The sequence below is a fragment of the Passer domesticus genome, chromosome W, assembly GCF_036417665.1.
Source record: "Passer domesticus isolate bPasDom1 chromosome W, bPasDom1.hap1, whole genome shotgun sequence".
Classification (NCBI taxonomy): domain Eukaryota; kingdom Metazoa; phylum Chordata; class Aves; order Passeriformes; family Passeridae; genus Passer; species Passer domesticus.
Window position 1 is genome coordinate 45762826 of NC_087511.1, and position 14538 is coordinate 45777363.

The window sequence follows — 14538 nt, forward strand, 5'->3', positions numbered from 1 at the left end:
AAGAGTGAAGCCGCACAACACCCGGACTGTGTGCGCAGCTTTCTAACTGCTAGAAGTTCATGGCTTACCACTCGCCTGCCTCTTCAATTGGCATTAGCATTCGAATGCAAGGTATTCTTGGACAACTTTGCTGTGCTTGCTGCTAGTTCTGCCCCAGCCCACCATCGATAACCTTTCTCTTCCCTTTAGTTTCTGAGATGCCGAGAAGTCGGGAATTTAGGACACAAGTCCGGGGACGTATACTGTGCTGGCACAGTTTCTCCTAGCTAGACAGAGTGGAAAAGCATTTTGCTGAGATGCAGAAGGCAAGAAATGAAGAATACGGAGATACGGAGCTGTCCGAAGTTAAGTGCCGCTGCCAGGTGTCTTTCGGCAGAAAGAGAGCTCCGGAGCGCACAGTGACCGGCACAGTGCTCTCTGCGCGAATAGCCGCTTGATCGCATCCGTGTGACGGAGAGCGCGGTATCTTCTAGGATGCGAAGAGTGAAGCCGCACAACACCCAGACTGTGTCCGCAGCTTTCTAACTGCTAGAGGTTCATGGATTACCACTCACCTGCCTCTTCAATTGGCATTAGCATTCGAATGCAAGGTATTCTTGGACAACTTTGCTGTGCTTGCTGCTAGTTCTGCCCCAGCCCACCATAGATAACCTTTCTCTTCCCGTTAGTTTCTGAGATGCCGAGAAGTCGGGAATTTAGAACACAAGTCCGGGGACGTATACTGTGCTGGCACAGTTTCTCCTTGCTACACAGAGTGGAAAAGCATTTTGCTGAGATGCAGAAGACAAGAAATGCAGAGTACGGAGATACGGAGCTGTCCGAAGTTAAGTGCCGCTGCCAGGTGTCTTTCGGCAGAAAGAGAGCTCCGGAGCGCACAGTGACCGGCACAGTGCTCTCTGCGCGAATAGCCGCTTGATCGCATCCGAGAGACGGAGAGCGCGGTATCTTGTAGGATGCGAAGATTGAAGCCGCACAACACCCAGACTGTGTCCGCAGCTTTCTAACTGCTAGAAGTTCATGGCTTACCACTCGCCTGCCTCTTCAATTGGCATTAGCATTCGAATGCAAGGTATTCTTGGACAACTTTGCTGTGCTTGCTGCTAGTTCTGCCCCAGCCCACCATCGATAACCTTTCTCTTCCCTTTAGTTTCTGAGATGCCGAGAACTCGGGAATTTAGAACACAAGTCCGGGGACGTATACTGTGCTGGCACAGTTTCTCCTTGCTATACAGAGTGGAAAAGCATTTTGCTGAGATGCAGAAGACAAGAAATGCTGAATACGGAGATACGGAGCTGTCCGATGTTAAGTGCCGCTGCCAGGCGTCTTTCGGCAGAAAGAGAGCTCCGGAGCGCACAGTGACCGGCACAGTGCTCTCTGCGCGAATAGCCGCTTGATCGCATCCGAGAGACGGAGAGCGCGGTACCTTCTAGGATGCGAAGAGTGAAGCCGCACAACACCCGGACTGTGTCCGCAGCTTTCTAACTGCTAGAAGTTCATGGCTTACCACTCGCCTGCCTCTTCAATTGGCATTAGCATTCGAATGCAAGGAATTCTTGGACAACTTTGCTGTGCTTGCTGCTAGTTCTGCCCCAGCCCACCCTAGATAACCTTTCTCTTCCCTTTAGTTTCTGAGATGCCGAGAACTCAGGAATTTAGAACACAAGTCCGGGGACGTATACTGTGCTGGCACAGTTTCTCCTAGCTAGACTGAGTGGAAAAGCATTTTGCTGAGATGCAGGAGACAAGAAATGCAGAATACGGAGATACGGAGCTGTCCGAAGTTAAGTGCCGCTGCCAGGTGTCTTTCGGCAGAAAGAGAGCTCCGGAGCGCACAGTGACCGGCACAGTGCTCTCTGCGCGAATAGCCGCTTGATCGCATCCGAGAGACGGAGAGCGCGGTACCTTCTAGGATGCGAAGAGTGAAGCCGCACAACACCCGGGCTGTGTCCGCAGCTTTCAAACTGCTAGAAGTTCATGGCTTACCACTCACCTGCCTCTTCAATTGGCATTAGCATTCGAATGCAAGGTATTCTTGGACAACTTTGCTGTGCTTGCTGCTAGTTCTGCCCCAGCCCACCATAGATAACCTTTCTCTTCCCGTTAGTTTCTGAGATGCCGAGAAGTCGGGAATTTAGAAGACAAGTCCGGGGACGTATACTGTGCTGGCACAGTTTCTCCTAGCTAGACAGAGTGGAAAAGCATTTTGCTGAGATGCAGAAGACAAGAAATGCAGAATACGGAGATACGGAGCTGTTCGAAATTAAGTGCGCTGCCAGGGGTCTTTCGGCAGAAAGAGAGCTCCGGAGCGCACAGTGACCGGCACAGTGCTCTCTGCGCGAATAGCCGCTTGATCGCATCCGAGAGACGGAGAGCGCGGTACCTTCTAGGATGCGAGGAGTGAAGCCGCACAACACCCAGACTGTGTCCGCAGCTTTCTAACTGCTAGAGGTTCATGGCTTACCACTCGCCTGCCTCTTTAATTGGCATTAGCATTCGAATGCAAGGTATTCTGGGACAACTTTGCTGTGCTTGCTGCTAGTTCTGCCCCAGCCCACCATAGATAACCTTTCTCTTCCCGTTAGTTTCTGAGATGCCGAGAAGTCGGGAATTTAGAACACAAGTCCGGGGACTTATACTGTGCTGGCACAGTTTCTCCTAGCTAGACAGAGTGGAAAAGCATTTTGCTGAGATGCAGAAGGCAAGAAATGAAGAATACGGAGATACGGAGCTGTCTGAAGTTAAGTGCCGCTGCCAGGTGTCTTTCGGCAGAAAGAGAGCTCCGGAGCGCACAGTGACCGGCACAGTGCTCTCTGCGTGAATAGCCGCTTGATCGCATCCGAGAGACGGAGAGCGCGGTACCTTCTAGGATGCGAGGAGTGAAGCCGCACAACACCCAGACTGTGTCCGCAGCTTTCTAACTGCTAGAGGTTCATGGCTTACCACTCGCCTGCCTCTTTAATTGGCATTAGCATTCGAATGCAAGGTATTCTTGGACAACTTTGCTGTGCTTGCTGCTAGTTCTGCCCCAGCCCACCATAGATAACCTTTCTCTTCCCGTTAGTTTCTGAGATGCCGAGAAGTCGGGAATTTAGAACACAAGTCCGGGGACGTATACTGCGCTGGCAGAGTTTCTCCTGGATAGACAGAGTGGAAAAAAATTTTGCTGAGATGCAGAAGGCAAGAAATGAAGAATACGGAGATACGGAGCTGTCCGAAGTTAAGTGCCGCTGCCAGGCGTCTTTTGGCAGAAAGAGAGCTCCGGAGCGCACAGTGACCGGCACAGTGCTCTCTGCGCGAATAGCCGCTTAATTGCATCCGAGAGACGGAGAGCGCGGTACCTTCTAGGATGCGAAGAGTGAAGCCGCACAACACCCAGACTGTGTCCGCAGCTTTCTAACTGCTAGAAGTTCATGGCTTACCACTCGCCTGCCTCTTCAATTGGCATTAGCATTCGAATGCAAGGTATTCTTGGACAACTTTGCTGTGCTTGCTGCTAGTTCTGCCCCAGCCCACCATCCATATCCTTTCTCTTCCCGTTAGTTTCTGAGATGCCGAGAACTCGGGAATTTAGAACACAAGTCCGGGGACGTATACTGTGCTGGCACAGTTTCTCCTAGCTAGACAGAGTGGAAAAGCATTTTGCTGAGATGCAGAAGACAAGAAATGCTGAATACGGAGATACGGAGCTGTCCGAAGTTAAGTGCCGCTGCCAGGTGTCTTTCGGCAGAAAGAGAGCTCCGGAGCGCACAGTGACCGGCACAGTGCTCTCTGCGCGAATAGCCGCTTGATCGCATCCGAGAGTTGGAGAGCGCGGTACCTTCTAGGATGCGAAGCGTGAAGCCGCACAACACCCGGACTGTGTGCGCAGCTTTCTAACTGCTAGAAGTTCATGGCTTACCACTCGCCTGCCTCTTCAATTGGCATTAGCATTCGAATGCAAGGTATTCTTGGACTACTTTGCTGTGCTTGCTTCTAGTTCTGCCCCAGCCCACCATCCATATCCTTTCTCTTCCCTTTAGTTTCTGAGATGCCGAGAAGTCGGGAATTTAGAACACAAGTCCGGGGACGTATACTGCGCTGGCACAGTTTCTCCTGGATAGAGAGAGTGGAAAAAAATTTTGCTGAGATGCAGAAGGCAAGAAATGAAGAATACGGAGATACGGAGCTGTCCGAAGTTAAGTGCCGCTGCCATGCGTCTTTTGGCAGAAAGAGAGCTCCGGAGCGCACAGTGACCGGCACAGTGCTCTCTGCGCGAATAGCCGCTTGATTGCATCAGAGAGACGGAGAGCGCGGTACCTTCTAGGATGCGAAGAGTGAAGCCGCACAACACCCAGACTGTGTCCGCAGCTTTCTAACTGCTAGAAGTTCATGGCTTACCACTCGCCTGCCTCTTCAATTGGCATTAGCATTCGAATGCAAGGTATTCTTGGACAACTTTGCTGTGCTTGCTGCTAGTTCTGCCCCAGCCCACCATCGATAACCTTTCTCTTCCCTTTAGTTTCTGAGATGCCGAGAACTCGGGAATTTAGAACACAAGTCCGGGGACGTATACTGTGCTGGCACAGTTTCTCCTAGCTAGACAGAGTGGAAAAGCATTTTGCTGAGATGCAGAAGACAAGAAATGCAGAGTATGGAGATACGGAGCTGTCCGAAGTTAAGTGCCGCTGCCAGGTGTCTTTCGGCAGAAAGAGAGCTCCGGAGCGCACAGTGACCGGCACAGTGCTCTCTCTCTGCGCGAATAGCCGCTTGATCGCATCCGAGAGACGGAGAGCGCGGTACCTTCTAGGATGCGAAGAGTGAAGCCGCACAACACCCGGACTGTGTGCGCAGCTTTCTAACTGCTAGAAGTTCATGGCTTACCACTCGCCTGCCTCTTCAATTGGCATTAGCATTCGAATGCAAGGTATTCTTGGACAACTTTGCTGTGCTTGCTGCTAGTTCTGCCCCAGCCCACCATAGATAACCTTTCTCTTCCCGTTAGTTTCTGAGATGCCGAGAAGTCGGGAATTTAGAACACAAGTCCGGGGACGTATACTGTGCTGGCACAGTTTCTCCTAGCTAGACAGAGTGGAAAAGCATTTTGCTGAGATGCAGAAGGCAAGAAATGAAGAATACGGAGATACGGAGCGTTCCGAAGTTAAGTGCCGCTGCCAGGTGTCTTTCGGCAGAAAGGGAGCTCCGGAGCGCACAGTGACCGGCACAGTGCTCTCTGCGCGAATAGCCGCTTGATCGCATCCGAGTGACGGAGAGCGCGGTATCTTCTAGGATGCGAAGAGTGAAGCCGCACAACACCCAGACTGTGTCCGCAGCTTTCTAACTGCTAGAGGTTCATGGCTTACCACTCGCCTGCCTCTTTAATTGGCATTAGCATTCGAATGCAAGGTATTCTTGGACAACTTTGCTGTGCTTGCTGCTAGTTCTGCCCCAGCCCACCATAGATAACCTTTCTCTTCCCGTTAGTTTCTGAGATGCCGAGAAGTCGGGAATTTAGAACACAAGTCTGGGGACTTATACTGTGCTGGCACAGTTTCTCCTAGCTAGACAGAGTGGAAAAGCATTTTGCTGAGATGCAGAAGGCAAGAAATGAAGAATACGGAGATACGGAGCTGTCTGAAGTTAAGTGCCGCTGCCAGGTGTCTTTCGGCAGAAAGAGAGCTCCGGAGCGCACAGTGACCGGCACAGTGCTCTCTGCGTGAATAGCCGCTTGATCGCATCCGAGAGACGGAGAGCGCGGTCCCTTCTAGGATGCGAAGAGTGAAGCCGCACAACACCCGGACTGTGTCCGCAGCTTTCTAACTGCTAGAAGTTCATGGCTTACCACTCGCCTGCCTCTTCAATTGGCATTAGCATTCGAATGCAAGGTATTCTTGGACAACTTTGCTGTGGTTGCTGCTAGTTCTGCCCCAGCCCACCATAGATAACCTTTCTCTTCCCGTTAGTTTCTGAGATGCCGAGAAGTCGGGAATTTAGAACACAAGTCCGGGGACGTATACTGCGCTGGCACAGTTTCTCCTGGATAGACAGAGTGGAAAAAAATTTTGCTGAGATGCAGAAGGCAAGAAATGAAGAATACGGAGATACGGAGCTGTCCGAAGTTAAGTGCCGCTGCCAGGTGTCTTTTGGCAGAAAGAGAGCTCCGGAGCGCACAGTGACCGGCACAGTGCTCTCTGCGCGAATAGCCGCTTGATTGCATCCGAGAGACGGAGAGCGCGGTACCTTCTAGGATGCGAAGAGTGAAGCCGCACAACACCCAGACTGTGTCCGCAGCTTTCTAACTGCTAGAAGTTCATGGCTTACCACTCGCCTGCCTCTTCAATTGGCATTAGCATTCGAATGCAAGGTATTCTTGGACAACTTTGCTGTGCTTGCTGCTAGTTCTGCCCCAGCCCACCCTAGATAACCTTTCTCTTCCCTTTAGTTTCTGAGATGCCGAGAACTCAGGAATTTAGAACACAAGTCCGGGGACGTATACTGTGCTGGCACAGTTTCTCCTAGATAGACAGAGTGGAAAAGCATTTTGCTGAGATGCAGAAGACAAGAAATGCAGAATACGGAGATACGGAGCTGTCCGAAGTTAAGTGCCGCTGCCAGGTGTCTTTCGGCAGAAAGAGAGCTCCGGAGCGCACAGTGACCGGCACAGTGCTCTCTGCGCGAATAGCCTCTTGATCGCATCCGAGAGACGGAGAGCGCGGTATCTTCTAGGATGCGAAGAGTGAAGCCGCACAACACCCGGACTGTGTGCGCAGCTTTCTAACTGCTAGAAGTTCATGGCTTACCACTCGCCTGCCTCTTCTATTGGCATTAGCATTCGAATGCAAGGTATTCTTGGACAACTTTGCTGTGCTTGCTGCTAGTTCTGCCCCAGCCCACCATCGATAACCTTTCTCTTCCCTTTAGTTTCTGAGATGCCGAGAAGTCGGGAATTTAGAACACAAGTCCGGGGACGTAAACTGTGCTGGCACAGTTTCTCCTTGCTAGACAGAGTGGAAAGCATTTTGCTGAGATGCAGAAGACAAGAAATGCTGAATACGGAGATACGGAGCTGTCCGAAGTTAAGTGCCGCTGCCAGGCGTCTTTCGGCAGAAAGAGAGCTCCGGAGCGCACAGTGACCGGCACAGTGCTCTCTGCGCGAATAGCCGCTTGATCGCATCCGAGAGACGGAGAGCGCGGTACCTTCTAGGATGCGAAGAGTGAAGCCGCACAACACCCAGACTGTGTCCGCAGCTTTCTAACTGCTAGAAGTTCATGGCTTACCACTCGCCTGCCTCTTCAATTGGCATTAGCATTCGAATGCAAGGTATTCTTGGACAACTTTGCTGTGCTTGCTGCTAGTTCTGCCCCAGCCCACCATCGATAACCTTTCTCTTCCCTTTAGTTTCTGAGATGCCGAGAAGTCGGGAATTTAGGACACAAGTCCGGGGACGTATACTGTGCTGGCACAGTTTCTCCTAGCTAGACAGAGTGGAAAAGCATTTTGCTTAGATGCAGAAGACAAGAAATGCAGAGTACGGAAATACGGAGCTGTCCGATGTTAAGTGCCGCTGCCACGTGTCTTTCGGCAGAAAGAGAGCTCCGGAGCGCACAGTGACCGGCACAGTGCTCTCTGCGCGAATAGCCGCTTGATCGCATCCGTGTGACGGAGAGCGCGGTATCTTCTAGGATGCGAAGAGTGAAGCCGCACAACACCCAGACTGTGTCCGCAGCTTTCTAACTGCTAGAGGTTCATGGATTACCACTCACCTGCCTCTTCAATTGGCATTAGCATTCGAATGCAAGGTATTCTTGGACAACTTTGCTGTGCTTGCTGCTAGTTCTGCCCCAGCCCACCATAGATAACCTTTCTCTTCCCGTTAGTTTCTGAGATGCCGAGAAGTCGGGAATTTAGAACACAAGTCCGGGGACGTATACTGTGCTGGCACAGTTTCTCCTTGCTACACAGAGTGGAAAAGCATTTTGCTGAGATGCAGAAGACAAGAAATGCAGAGTACGGAGATACGGAGCTGTCCGAAGTTAAGTGCCGCTGCCAGGTGTCTTTCGGCAGAAAGAGAGCTCCGGAGCGCACAGTGACCGGCACAGTGCTCTCTGCGCGAATAGCCGCTTGATCGCATCCGAGAGACGGAGAGCGCGGCATCTTCTAGGATGCGAAGATTGAAGCCGCACAACACCCAGACTGTGTCCGCAGCTTTCTAACTGCTAGAAGTTCATGGCTTACCACTCGCCTGCCTCTTCAATTGGCATTAGCATTCGAATGCAAGGTATTCTTGGACAACTTTGCTGTGCTTGCTGCTAGTTCTGCCCCAGCCCACCATCGATAACCTTTCTCTTCCCTTTAGTTTCTGAGATGCCGAGAACTCGGGAATTTAGAACACAAGTCCGGGGACGTATACTGTGCTGGCACAGTTTCTCCTTGCTATACAGAGTGGAAAAGCATTTTGCTGAGATGCAGAAGACAAGAAATGCTGAATACGGAGATACGGAGCTGTCCGATGTTAAGTGCCGCTGCCAGGCGTCTTTCGGCAGAAAGAGAGCTCCGGAGCGCACAGTGACCGGCACAGTGCTCTCTGCGCGAATAGCCGCTTGATCGCATCCGAGAGACGGAGAGCGCGGTACCTTCTAGGATGCGAAGAGTGAAGCCGCACAACACCCGGACTGTGTCCGCAGCTTTCTAACTGCTAGAAGTTCATGGCTTACCACTCGCCTGCCTCTTCAATTGGCATTAGCATTCGAATGCAAGGAATTCTTGGACAACTTTGCTGTGCTTGCTGCTAGTTCTGCCCCAGCCCACCCTAGATAACCTTTCTCTTCCCTTTAGTTTCTGAGATGCCGAGAACTCAGGAATTTAGAACACAAGTCCGGGGACGTATACTGTGCTGGCACAGTTTCTCCTAGCTAGACAGAGTGGAAAAGCATTTTGCTGAGATGCAGGAGACAAGAAATGCAGAATACGGAGATACGGAGCTGTCCGAAGTTAAGTGCCGCTGCCAGGTGTCTTTCGGCAGAAAGAGAGCTCCGGAGCGCACAGTGACCGGCACAGTGCTCTCTGCGCGAATAGCCGCTTGATCGCATCCGAGAGACGGAGAGCGCGGTACCTTCTAGGATGCGAAGAGTGAAGCCGCACAACACCCGGGCTGTGTCCGCAGCTTTCAAACTGCTAGAAGTTCATGGCTTACCACTCGCCTGCCTCTTCAATTGGCATTAGCATTCGAATGCAAGGTATTCTTGGACAACTTTGCTGTGCTTGCTGCTAGTTCTGCCCCAGCCCACCATCGATAACCTTTCTCTTCCCGTTAGTTTCTGAGATGCCGAGAAGTCGGGAATTTAGAACACAAGTCCGGGGACGTATACTGTGCTGGCACAGTTTCTCCTAGCTAGACAGAGTGGAAAAGCATTTTGCTGAGATGCAGAAGGCAAGAAATGAAGAATACGGAGATACGGAGCGTTCCGAAGTTAAGTGCCGCTGCCAGGTGTCTTTCGGCAGAAAGAGAGCTCCGGAGAGCACAGTGACCGGCACAGTGCTCTCTGCGCGAATAGCCGCTTGATCGCATCCGAGAGACGGAGAGCGCGGTATCTTCTAGGATGCGAAGAGTGAAGCCGCACAACACCCAGACTGTGTCCGCAGCTTTCTAACTGCTAGAGGTTCATGGCTTACCACTCGCCTGCCTCTTCAATTGGCATTAGCATTCGAATGCAAGGTATTCTTGGACAACTTTGCTGTGCTTGCTGCTAGTTCTGCCCCAGCCCACCATCGATAACCTTTCTCTTCCCTTTAGTTTCTGAGATGCCGAGAAGTCGGGAATTTAGGACACAAGTCCGGGGACGTATACTGTGCTGGCACTGTTTCTCCTAGCTAGACAGAGTGGAAAAGCATTTTGCTTAGATGCAGAAGACAAGAAATGCAGAGTACGGAAATACGGAGCTGTCCGATGTTAAGTGCCGCTGCCACGTGTCTTTCGGCAGAAAGAGCGCTCCGGAGCGCACAGTGACCGGCACAGTGCTCTCTGCGCGAATAGCCGCTTGATCGCATCCGAGAGACGGAGAGCACGGTACCTTCTAGGATGCGAAGAGTGAAGCCGCACAACACCCAGACTGTGTCCGCAGCTTTCTAACTGCTAGAGGTTCATGGCTTACCACTCGCCTGCCTCTTTAATTGGCATTAGCATTCGAATGCAAGGTATTCTTGGACAACTTTGCTGTGCTTGCTGCTAGTTCTGCCCCAGCCCACCATAGATAACCTTTCTCTTCCCGTTAGTTTCTGAGATGCCGAGAAGTCGGGAATTTAGAACACAAGTCCGGGGACTTATACTGTGCTGGCACAGTTTCTCCTAGCTAGACAGAGTGGAAAAGCATTTTGCTGAGATGCAGAAGGCAAGAAATGAAGAATACGGAGATACGGAGCTGTCTGAAGTTAAGTGCCGCTGCCAGGTGTCTTTCGGCAGAAAGAGAGCTCCGGAGCGCACAGTGACCGGCACAGTGCTCTCTGCGTGAATAGCCGCTTGATCGCATCCGAGAGACGGAGAGCGCGGTCCCTTCTAGGATGCGAAGAGTGAAGCCGCACAACACCCGGACTGTGTCCGCAGCTTTCTAACTGCTAGAAGTTCATGGCTTACCACTCGCCTGCCTCTTCAATTGGCATTAGCATTCGAATGCAAGGTATTCTTGGACAACTTTGCTGTGGTTGCTGCTAGTTCTGCCCCAGCCCACCATAGATAACCTTTCTCTTCCCGTTAGTTTCTGAGATGCCGAGAAGTCGGGAATTTAGAACACAAGTCCGGGGACGTATACTGCGCTGGCACAGTTTCTCCTGGATAGACAGAGTGGAAAAAAATTTTGCTGAGATGCAGAAGGCAAGAAATGAAGAATACGGAGATACGGAGCTGTCCGAAGTTAAGTGCCGCTGCCAGGTGTCTTTTGGCAGAAAGAGAGCTCCGGAGCGCACAGTGACCGGCACAGTGCTCTCTGCGCGAATAGCCGCTTGATTGCATCCGAGAGACGGAGAGCGCGGTACCTTCTAGGATGCGAAGAGTGAAGCCGCACAACACCCAGACTGTGTCCGCAGCTTTCTAACTGCTAGAAGTTCATGGCTTACCACTCGCCTGCCTCTTCAATTGGCATTAGCATTCGAATGCAAGGTATTCTTGGACAACTTTGCTGTGCTTGCTGCTAGTTCTGCCCCAGCCCACCCTAGATAACCTTTCTCTTCCCTTTAGTTTCTGAGATGCCGAGAACTCAGGAATTTAGAACACAAGTCCGGGGACGTATACTGTGCTGGCACAGTTTCTCCTAGATAGACAGAGTGGAAAAGCATTTTGCTGAGATGCAGAAGACAAGAAATGCAGAATACGGAGATACGGAGCTGTCCGAAGTTAAGTGCCGCTGCCAGGTGTCTTTCGGCAGAAAGAGAGCTCCGGAGCGCACAGTGACCGGCACAGTGCTCTCTGCGCGAATAGCCTCTTGATCGCATCCGAGAGACGGAGAGCGCGGTATCTTCTAGGATGCGAAGAGTGAAGCCGCACAACACCCGGACTGTGTGCGCAGCTTTCTAACTGCTAGAAGTTCATGGCTTACCACTCGCCTGCCTCTTCTATTGGCATTAGCATTCGAATGCAAGGTATTCTTGGACAACTTTGCTGTGCTTGCTGCTAGTTCTGCCCCAGCCCACCATCGATAACCTTTCTCTTCCCTTTAGTTTCTGAGATGCCGAGAAGTCGGGAATTTAGAACACAAGTCCGGGGACGTATACTGTGCTGGCACAGTTTCTCCTTGCTAGACAGAGTGGAAAAGCATTTTGCTGAGATGCAGAAGACAAGAAATGCAGAATACGGAGATACGGAGCTGTCCGAAGTTAAGTGCCGCTGCCAGGTGTCTTTCGGCAGAAAGAGAGCTCCGGAGCGCACAGTGACCGGCACAGTGCTCTCTGCGCGAATAGCCTCTTGATCGCATCCGAGAGACGGAGAGCGCGGTATCTTCTAGGATGCGAAGAGTGAAGCCGCACAACACCCGGACTGTGTGCGCAGCTTTCTAACTGCTAGAAGTTCATGGCTTACCACTCGCCTGCCTCTTCAATTGGCATTAGCATTCGAATGCAAGGTATTCTTGGACAACTTTGCTGTGGTTGCTGCTAGTTCTGCCCCAGCCCACCATCGATAACCTTTCTCTTCCCTTTAGTTTCTGAGATGCCGAGAAGTCGGGAATTTAGGACACAAGTCCGGGGACGTATACTGTGCTGGCACAGTTTCTCCTAGCTAGACAGAGTGGAAAAGCATTTTGCTTAGATGCAGAAGACAAGAAATGCAGAGTACGGAAATACGGAGCTGTCCGATGTTAAGTGCCGCTGCCACGTGTCTTTCGGCAGAAAGAGAGCTCCGGAGCGCACAGTGACCGGCACAGTGCTCTCTGCGCGAATAGCCGCTTGATCGCATCCGAGAGACGGAGAGCACGGTACCTTCTAGGATGCGAAGAGTGAAGCCGCACAACACCCGGGCTGTGTCCGCAGCTTTCTAACTGCTAGAAGTTCATGGCTTACCTCTCGCCTGCCTCTTCAATTGGCATTCGCATTCGAATGCAAGGTATTCTTGGACAACTTTGCTGTGCTTGCTGCTAGTTCTGCCCCAGCCCACCATCAATAACCTTTCTCTTCCCGTTAGTTTCTGAGATGCCGAGAAGTCGGGAATTTAGAACACAAGTCCGGGGACGTATACTGTGCTGGCACAGTTTCTCCTAGCTAGACAGAGTGGAAAAGCATTTTGCTGAGATGCAGAAGGCAAGAAATGAAGAATACGGAGATACGGAGCTGTCCGAAGTTAAGTGCCGCTGCCAGGTGTCTTTCGGCAGAAAGAGAGCTCCGGAGCGCACAGTGACCGGCACAGTGCTCTCTGCGCGAATAGCCGCTTGATCGCATCCGAGAGACGGAGAGCGCGGTATCTTGTAGGATGCGAAGATTGAAGCCGCACAACACCCAGACTGTGTCCGCAGCTTTCTAACTGCTAGAAGTTCATGGCTTACCACTCGCCTGCCTCTTCAATTGGCATTAGCATTCGAATGCAAGGTATTCTTGGACAACTTTGCTGTGCTTGCTGCTAGTTCTGCCCCAGCCCACCATCGATAACCTTTCTCTTCCCTTTAGTTTCTGAGATGCCGAGAACTCGGGAATTTAGAACACAAGTCCGGGGACGTATACTGTGCTGGCACAGTTTCTCCTTGCTATACAGAGTGGAAAAGCATTTTGCTGAGATGCAGAAGACAAGAAATGCTGAATACGGAGATACGGAGCTGTCCGATGTTAAGTGCCGCTGCCAGGCGTCTTTCGGCAGAAAGAGAGCTCCGGAGCGCACAGTGACCGGCACAGTGCTCTCTGCGCGAATAGCCTCTTGATCGCATCCGAGAGACGGAGAGCGCGGTATCTTCTAGGATGCGAAGAGTGAAGCCGCACAACACCCGGACTGTGTGCGCAGCTTTCTAACTGCTAGAAGTTCATGGCTTACCACTCGCCTGCCTCTTCTATTGGCATTAGCATTCGAATGCAAGGTATTCTTGGACAACTTTGCTGTGCTTGCTGCTAGTTCTGCCCCAGCCCACCATCGATAACCTTTCTCTTCCCTTTAGTTTCTGAGATGCCGAGAAGTCGGGAATTTAGAACACAAGTCCGGGGACGTATACTGTGCTGGCACAGTTTCTCCTTGCTAGACAGAGTGGAAAAGCATTTTGCTGAGATGCAGAAGACAAGAAATGCAGAATACGGAGATACGGAGCTGTCCGAAGTTAAGTGCCGCTGCCAGGTGTCTTTCGGCAGAAAGAGAGCTCCGGAGCGCACAGTGACCGGCACAGTGCTCTCTGCGCGAATAGCCTCTTGATCGCATCCGAGAGACGGAGAGCGCGGTATCTTCTAGGATGCGAAGAGTGAAGCCGCACAACACCCGGACTGTGTGCGCAGCTTTCTAACTGCTAGAAGTTCATGGCTTACCACTCGCCTGCCTCTTCAATTGGCATTAGCATTCGAATGCAAGGTATTCTTGGACAACTTTGCTGTGGTTGCTGCTAGTTCTGCCCCAGCCCACCATCGATAACCTTTCTCTTCCCTTTAGTTTCTGAGATGCCGAGAAGTCGGGAATTTAGGACACAAGTCCGGGGACGTATACTGTGCTGGCACAGTTTCTCCTAGCTAGACAGAGTGGAAAAGCATTTTGCTTAGATGCAGAAGACAAGAAATGCAGAGTACGGAAATACGGAGCTGTCCGATGTTAAGTGCCGCTGCCAGGTGTCTTTCGGCAGAAAGAGAGCTCCGGAGCGCACAGTGACCGGCACAGTGCTCTCTGCGCGAATAGCCGCTTGATCGCATCCGAGAGACGGAGAGCACGGTACCTTCTAGGATGCGAAGAGTGAAGCCGCACAACACCCGGGCTGTGTCCGCAGCTTTCTAACTGCTAGAAGTTCATGGCTTACCTCTCGCCTGCCTCTTCAATTGGCATTCGCATTCGAATGCAAGGTATTCTTGGACAACTTTGCTGTGCTTGCTGCTAGTTCTGCCCCAGCCCACCATC